This window comes from Schistocerca serialis, chromosome 8 (genome assembly GCF_023864345.2).
Source record: "Schistocerca serialis cubense isolate TAMUIC-IGC-003099 chromosome 8, iqSchSeri2.2, whole genome shotgun sequence".
In the NCBI taxonomy this organism is placed as follows: domain Eukaryota; kingdom Metazoa; phylum Arthropoda; class Insecta; order Orthoptera; family Acrididae; genus Schistocerca; species Schistocerca serialis.
This window is the reverse complement of record NC_064645.1, coordinates 474,066,776-474,075,851: the sequence shown is the minus strand read 5'-3', so window position 1 is coordinate 474,075,851 and position 9,076 is coordinate 474,066,776. Positions and strand designations below refer to the sequence as shown.

The window sequence follows — 9,076 nt, the reverse complement described above, 5'->3', positions numbered from 1 at the left end:
TCCATATAATGCACTTATGTTAGTTTTCTACACTTACATTATTTCATAGCATACCTTAATAATAAATATAGGTGATTTTTTAGAGATCACAAATCAGTTTCATATGCTATATTTATCTATATCTGTTAGGAACCCTCATCTTGTACAGTTGCCAGTTACCCATTTACTTAAACCTACAACTTCCTCTATATTTCAACACCTTCTAGATTTCTGACAATACTGCTGCATTACTCTTACAGCAATTGATATAACATGTTTTACATGTTGCCCCGTGACATTTTATGAAGCACTGTTGTATAGAGAATTGATTTCATTTCTGCTTATTTTCATTTGGTGGCAATGGCCTTGCCGCAGTCGATACACCGGTTCCCGTCAGATCACCGAAGTTAAGTGCTGTCGGGCGTGGCCGGCACTTGGATGGATGACCATCCGGGCCGCCATGCGCTGTTGCCATTTTTCGGGGTGCTCCCAGCCTCGTGATACCAACTGAGGAGCTACTTGACCGAATAGTAGCGGCTCCGGTCAGAGAAAACCATCATAACGACCGGGAGTGCAGTGTGCTGACCACACGCCCCTCCTATCCGCATCCTTATCTGAGGATGACACGGCGGTCGGATGGTCCCGATGGGCCACTTGTGGCCTGAAGACGGAGTGCTTTTATTTTCAGTTGTAAATGAGCAGAATAAGAAATTCTGTATTGCCTCTGTTTATTATGTAGCTAATGGCTAAAAAGAGTCAGACCACAAGTGATGAATGAATAGCTGAAGACTGTAGTATTTTCTTTAATGAAAGCCAAGTAAAATAATTACTATGGCACTGAAATCCCACTCACTGAAAACATTTTCATACACTTCTTCTAACACATTTTCTTTTTCTTTCTCAAGAAGCTGTATGCTAATTTGTACATTGATATGTTGGCCCTCAACTCTGCTAATTTTTACATCATGAATTTTTGAACTACGTTAACTTCTAACCACTTACCAAAACAATCTCTTTGAAAACTGATAGAAGTGTCAAGAAGTACTTGTCGTCAACAGTGATGTAAGATGCAATGTATTTCAGAGCATTCTTCATAAGAACAGCAAACTTGGTACAAAATTCAGGTTGTAGTTCCTGTTGAAGACAAACTGTGTTTAACATATCAAAGCATTTATTTATCTCATAATAATACAAATAACTCTTAATATAGCTTAACGATAGGTACAAAAATGTTAGTATGGGTGAAAGAAACTTTAGTTTTTTCAAACTGCAATATTCATGTTACACAAAAAAAGGTTTTTCAAGAAAACCACTTTAATTCCAAATAATTATGAATTAAAACTTTAAACAAGATGAACAGTTTAGTTTCATTTCTTACATAATATAGGGGAAAGGCAATCACTCACCTACAACAGATCAATAAGTGGAATGCAGGAACACTTACAACAAAACATCATTCACAGTAACTTCCAAGAACTCCCTCTTTTTCTAGCAACAGTACATACATTTACACATACATTCACAGACACCCAAACACACACTCCCATGGCCACAGGACAACTAATTATTGATATCTGATTATTGAAAGCAGTTGACTGAGCTGGTGGAGGTGGGGATGGGGGAAGGGAAGGACACAACGAGACGGTAGTGGGAAAGAGCAAGTATTTGGACAGGCGACTTTGTGGCTGTACAACAAGACAAAAAGAGTACAAAGGATACAAAAAAAAAAAAAAAAAAAAAAAAGAGTGAAAAGGGGGAGAAGGAGGGAGCTGAGGGGGGAAAAGGGGAGGGAGAAAAGGAGAGAAACGTGAAGATGAAGAGGGAGAAAGGGAGGGGAGAGAGAAGGCAGAGAGGTTGAAAATGGGAGATAGGAGTGAGAGGGATAGGAATAGAGAGAGGGAGCGAGAGGCCCACATGAGGAGGGAGGGGGGAGGGAAGAAGAGTGATGGAAGAAGGCAGTGCATGATCAGGGCAGAGCAGGAGTAGTGAGGACAGAAATGTGTAGGGAAAAGACAAGGCGAGCCAGTGGGAACAGGTTAGCAGAGGTTTAAGCTAGGGGTAATGCAAGAGTGCAGAATGTGTTGGAGAGAAAGTTCCCATCTGCCTGGTTCAGAGAAACTTCTGCTGGAAGGGAGCATCAAAACAGTCCACATACTGAAATTGCTGTTGAAGATATTTGTGTTGTTGTGTGCAGCATGTTCAGAAATTGAATGTTCGAGTTTACAGTTTCCCACAGTTTGGCAGTGGGCATTCAAGCAAGTAGACAGTTGGTTACTTGTCATGATCACAAAGAATGCTGTACAGTAAGTGCAGCATAGCTGATATATAACATGGCTGCTTTCACTGTTGGTCCTGTCCTTTACTGGGTAGGAAATGCCAGTAACTGAACTGTGGTTGGAAGTGGTGGGTAGGTAAATGTGACAGGTCTTGCATTCTGGCTGACCACAAGGGAATGAACCATGAGGTGAGGGGGGGGGGGGGCAGAACTGAGAGTGAAACTGGAATAGGGATGGACAATAATAGTCCTTAGGTTGGGTGAACAGTGGGACACTACTCTGGGGGACGTAGGTACGATTTTGGGTAAGATATCCCTCATCTCAGGGCATGTCAAGAGGTAATCAAAGCCCTGGTGGAGGATGTAGTTGAGCTTTTCAAGTCCAGGGTGATACTGGGTGACCATAGGAGTGTTGGTCAGTCTCCCTTCTTCCCCACCCTTCCTCTTCTTACATCTGTTTTCGCCTTGTTGCACAGCCATGGAGTCATGTGCCCAAAGACTTGCATCTTTCCCACTTCCAGCTCCCTGTGTCTTTCCTTAACCACTCCCTACCTCCATCAGCTCAGAAAACTGTTTTCAATAATCGAGTATCAATAATCAGTCCTTCTGTGGCCACAAAAGTGTGCATTTGACTGTTTGTGGTTGTATTTGAATGTGTGTACTTTTGCTGCAAAAACAGCTAGTGCTCAGAAAATAATGTGGGAGCTGTTTACTATTATGTGTTTCTGTGCTCCATACATCGATCTACTATTTCCCATCCAGGAATTTCCATTACTGTTAATTTCATTTCTGCTTACTTTCAGTTATATGTGAGCAGAATAAGAAAATACTTACATTTCAAGTAAAAACGATAAAATTATGTTGCAAATATCCTGAAGTGGACATTGTGTCTCAGTGCCAATTCCTCCTGATGTAGCCTCAAAGATCCCTTGAAATGTCACAGTGCTAAATTCTTTCATGAACGTTCCAGAGTAATCTAAAGTGGCCCTGTTAGTTGCTGTAGCTAATAACAAGTAAATGTATGTACGTCATCCTCAACGAACATTCATTCCAATAAATTATCAACTGGATAACAATGAATACGAATATCTAAATATTTGCTGGAGCATTTGTGAGGGAAGGTAAATATAAAGAGAAGCTGATGGTGAAATGACCATCTTACCTCTGCTGAACTGACAACAATGATGATGAAATTTTAAGCACGGTTGTCAATAGCACTGCATCAGTGTTTGGAAAATGGGGGCTCTTATTCTTTCTCCCACCGACTGCAAAGTTCAGTCTGTAATAAAATTTCTAATGCACAATAAAATTGACTGACAGCTGTGTCAGCTGTATGGCCCAAAGATCATGAGCAGAGAGATGTCACATGTGTACCCAATTTTCTGAAGGTCATCGAAGTGTCTATACTGAAGAGGGCCATGTGCATCCATCCCTCATCCGTGATGTCTTTGTGGGCTGGTTCAGCAGTGCATTATGGAGAACAATTGCTCCATGAATATAGATCTCAGCAGCCATTTTCCTTGTTGCACCAAACTTTCATGAAGCATCTGCTGATAAAGGAAGTGTGTGCCACGTGGATATCCGAAAACCTTACATACAATCACAAAATGAATAGCTTATGAGCAACACTGACATTTCTGCAACAGTACTCTGATTACAGCTTTGAGTTCCTCAACAGGATGACAGGTGGTGAGACATGGATTGCTAACTTAAACTTAGAAACCAAGCAGCAGTTGATGCATTGGCATCACAGTGAATTTCTGGTCAAGACAATGTTAAAATAGGCTGTTTGATTGTGGAAAGTGATGTGCATGATGTCCTCATATAAGAAAGGAATTATGCTCATTTACTTTCTGCCCAGAGTCGAAACAGAGAATGCTGACAGTTACTGTGAAACACTAAGGAAACTGCAGTAGGCCATTCAAAACAAGAGGCATGGATGCTCAGTGCAGGTGTTATGCTGATCAGTGACAATGCTCACTCACATACAGTTCGCAGTGTCTGATCATTCACTTTATATTCCTAATCTTGCTCTCAGCAATTTCCATTTTTTCCATTCAGCATTTCCACAATGACGAAGAGCTGAAAATCACTGCAACACACTGGTTCCAGGTGGCAGACTTCTAAAACATAGGAATACAAAAGTTGATCCTATGATACTACAATTGTCTCAATTCTGGTGGTTATTATTGCAAAAAATAGCTCAATCATCACTGTATCTGTTGTAAATAATGTTTTTCATGTGACTCTGTTTTCTTTTTTCACTAAATTAGCGAAACTTAATTTCTGGGTGACCCTCATAAAATATGGTGTACTAGTTTTCTTGTACCTTGTCACGTTTAAATATCATCTTTGTCTAACTACAAACCAGGGAAGGTACTTGCTTCAACTGTGTTAAAACATCCAGGTCCATCACACCAAACTCTGAAAATTGCTTCTCTGCTGTAACCCTAAAAAGTATTGTTGCTCTTCTGCCATTTACATATATTCAGTCTGCTGATGGATGGACAAGAAAGTAAAAGCCAGAGATGAGGTGACTGACTGGGCATTATATGCATGTCCACCATGAGGAATGTCTACCAGACGGTTAGCAGTGTTTCTCTAGCCTCAACGCACAGGCTGTGTATTAGGCTTGCCTTGTAGACTCGTGCCCTAATGCCCTCATGTTGAATGGCATCTGAAGTTTCTAAGTAGAGTGGTCATGTAGACCCACATACAGTACAGCCACTCAGTTTTAAAAATACTTCATTACATAAGAATAGTTATAAAAAGCAAATAAGTAGAGTTCTTAAGAAATGCAACCTATTAAGGCCACCATCATGACATGACCACCACAAAGTTTTCTTATAATTAATCTTTTACTTCATAGCAACAGCACATGTGACTCATTGTTTGTTGTTCCTGAAAACCATGTTCTTATTAGTCACAAGGATATGCTTACTTTGGCCGAGGCTTCACAAGTGAGAGTAGTGTGATCTAAATACAGTTTATGCCAAGTGTTTCTTTTCGTTTCAGTGGTGCATTTATATTAGCATTTGTACAATGTCAAGAGTATGTTTAAATCAATGTAATAACTTCTGCTATATCTGTGGGGAGTACACTATTAAATCATGCAGACAACATGTGAAACCTGTAGTGATGAAATTGTATTATCTTTATTTCAGGTGCAAATCGCATGATCAGGACTGAAGATGGGCACGACATATTGTCTGTGGGAACTGTTCGTCTCGATTTAATGGTTAGGTGGAGAAAAAAGGTAAAGTTGCAATGCCTTTTGCTATTCAGATGATATGGATGGAACCAATCAATCATGTAGATGACTGCTATTTCTGCATGGTTAAAAAATCAGGGATGAGCAAGGCTAGAAAGATGATCAAGTATCCCTCCATCAAGTCAGCTATTCGATCTGTACCGCACAGTTCTTCTTACCTTTTCTCGTTCCTCCAGAGACATGGTCATTAAAGTTGAAACCTAGTTTGAACCTAGTACAGACATGGAGAATGAAAACTCTGATTTCGATTATGAAGAAATGATGCCACAACTCCTGACAGGAAATGATTTTAATGACCTTTTTAGGGACCTGAATCTTTCTAAGGCACAAGCTGAACTGTTGGACTCATGTCTGAAACAGCAGAATTTACTAGACAAAGATGTTAAGGTTTGTTTCTTTCAACATCGTCAGACTGCCTTCGCATCATTCTTTGACATGAAGTCTCACTCTGTTACTGCAATTATGTGAATGGTCTGTTTAATGCTATGAGAATTAAACGTACATCAGCGGAATTGTGACTATTCGTCAATGGTCCCAAAATAGCATTAAAGCAGTAGTCTTTTACTATACCGATGTATATCTTCCTGTTCCAACAGCTTATGCCGCTATTTTGAAGGAAACATACAGCAGTATGGAACTTTTCTTGAATAAAATTCAATATAATAGCCACAAGTGGCAACTCCATGCTGACTTCAAAGTAATTAGGATACTTATAGGATTACAAACTGGGTACATAAAGCATTGTTGTTTTCTGTGCGAGTGAGATAGCCATGATCAGAAGAATCATTACAACATGGAAGAGTCATTATGACAGATGGATTTGACCTGTTCATACACAAATGTAATCTGGTTGGAAGAATGTAGCAAACATTCCACTGGTGAATTTGAAAGACATTTTGTTACCACCACTTCACTTAAAACTTGGACTTATGAAGTCGTTCATGTTACAATGGACAAAGATGAACCTGGTTTTATGCACTTATGTCAGAAATTCCCTGCGTTGAGTGAAGCCAAAGTGAAAGCAGGTTTGATGTTTGTTGGCCCTCAAATTAGACAGCTTATTCACAATCTGCACTTTCCTCACTCACACGCGGATTCTTTTCCTGCCGTTGCTCTTGGAAAAGTCTCCGATGAACATGGGGAAAGATTTCATCAGACCATATCTGCATTGGAGCAATGCTATCAGGGGCAATGTGCAGAGTACGATGGCTAACTACTGTTGGATGCTACTGCAAAAATATAGTAGTGCCACAAGTAACAGGCACAACAAAATGTCCAAAAATATTTCATGTATGTATGCAAACATATTTCATTGGTATTTAATGCTCTTTGCATTGGAAAATTAGCATTTACAGACAAAAGCATATTGTTGAAGCCACAAAAAAACCAAATACAATTGGATAGGGATCAGTATAATTTACACAAAAATTTATTTAGCTGTGGAAAAACCAAAGCCAGATTCGTGTTCAGCAAGTCACAGTAAATAACAATAACCTATTTTGATGTTAAAAATTTTACAAAGTTGAATTTTGTAGACCATTGTTATTGTTGGCTCTCAATACTTCTTCAGTAAAATCCATTGTAATAGTTTTTAAGTGTTCATTCTTCTTGACTGAAGCCCGTCTTTAGACTTTGGTTTAAACCTGAACTGAGGAACTTATTTTTCCACTTTTTACCTAAAGTGATTAGAACTTCAGCACTCTGCTCATTAAGAAGTGTGTGGCCACAAAAACGTAATTCATTGTTTTTAATATAAAGCTCTTAAGACTTTAAGATTGTGTTCACTGAAGCATGTGTAACTCTTATTTACTTATTATGTGAATCTGGATGTCTAAGTGGCTCTGTTATTTATGAACCATTATTTAGCTTGTTTCACTTACTGAGGGGCTAGCATCCATTTTATTTCACCTATTCAAGAACCATCTGTTCTTTTGTTTCATTGTGGAGAACATTTTTGTGGAAATTGGGTTCAACAAATTTTTGTTTGTTTCTCATACCTGAGCTTTTTATTTGTGTCCACAGTTGGCAGGCACGTCAGTACTCACCTCTGATCAAGGATAATCATCTTCAATTGTTACTGTCTTATGTGGAACTTAAATTTCTGTGTTGTGGTAGCTGAACAAAAATGTATGGCCAGACTACATAGGGAAGCAGCAAGCATAAACCATGTGTGTGCTGTTAAAAGTAAGCAGACAAAAGTGTTCAAGACTAACAATTGTGTGAACACCAAACAACAGAACTTGAGCAGCTCAGTGATATCCTACTTCTAATTCATCAATACACAAATCCAAAAATCTGGAGAATTTTACCCTGTTTACTGACTCCTTTTCTAGTGCTACATCAGTTGTCATGGTTGTTGTACAGAGCTGAATATAGTACATTTTCTCAAAATTGAAGAAGAGGCCGTTTTCAGAGAACCATTTGACCATTATTTGAAAAACATTATTAACAATCTATTCTGTTACTTTCTCTCTAATGAGATGTATTATAACACAAGTATTGCCTACAAAAAGTACCAATTCTGCTTGATGAATGTTAAGTGTCTTTCTCTTATATAAGCAATAGGAGTGGACTCAAAATTGAACCTTGTGGGATTCTGGGACTCCCTTCACGATTTCTAACCAGTCACTAAAATTTTTGCCTCCTTCCAACATTGTCTGAATTATTCAGTACAATTTTTTGCATTCTATTTCTTCAATATGATTTGAACTAGTTTTATGTAAAGTCCTCAATTCCATAAAACTTAAGTTTTTGTAAGAAAGTAACATGATCTACACAAAAATCTTGGAAAGATCACAAAATATCAATTGGCAATACTGTATTTAATTGTTTAAGGCTTATAGTAATTGACAAGTGAACATATAAATAGCAATCTCAGCTGAGTAACACTTCTGGAAGCCAAACTAAGTAAATTATTTCTACCTAAATGAGAGATTACTCACAAATGAGATACCTTTCCGACAATTTTGGAAAAAAGTGTCAGTAAGGAAACTGGATGATAATTACTTAAGCCTTTCTTGTCACCTTTCTTGTTGTTGTGGTCTTCAGTCCAGAGACTGGTTCGATGCAGCTCTCCATGCTACTCTATCCTGTACAAGCTTCTTCATCTCCAAGTACCTACTGCAATTTACATCCTTCTGAATCTACGTAGTGTATTCATCTTGTGATCTCCCACTGTAATTTTTACCCTCCACATTTCCCCCCAGTACTAAATTTGTGATCCCTTGATGCCTCAGAACGTGTCCAACCAACCAATCCTTTCTTCTAGTCACCTTTCTTATAAACAACAATTTCATATTTTACTCTTGTCTGAAAAAATTCCCTGTGCTTGTGATGCGTTACGTAAATTACTAGGGACATTACTCATTAAATTAGAACAACTTTTCAGAATTCTGTTTGAAATTCCATCAACACAAATGAGATTTTGTTTCTTAGAATCTGTATAATTATATTCATTTCAGTGAAGGATGTTGGTGCTACTTTTAGTTACTTAGAGTTATACAGACTAAAATATGACACATTAAGTTGCAGACAGGTACAACCGAATGAAT

The 9,076-nt window shown here is 38.5% G+C and overlaps 1 pseudogene; it reads left to right on the top strand.

The window, feature by feature from the left end:
* The first annotated feature begins 335 nt into the window (after positions 1-335).
* LOC126417386 (5S ribosomal RNA) lies at positions 336-453 on the top strand (annotated as a pseudogene).
* The last annotated feature ends 8,623 nt before the right edge of the window (positions 454-9,076 follow it).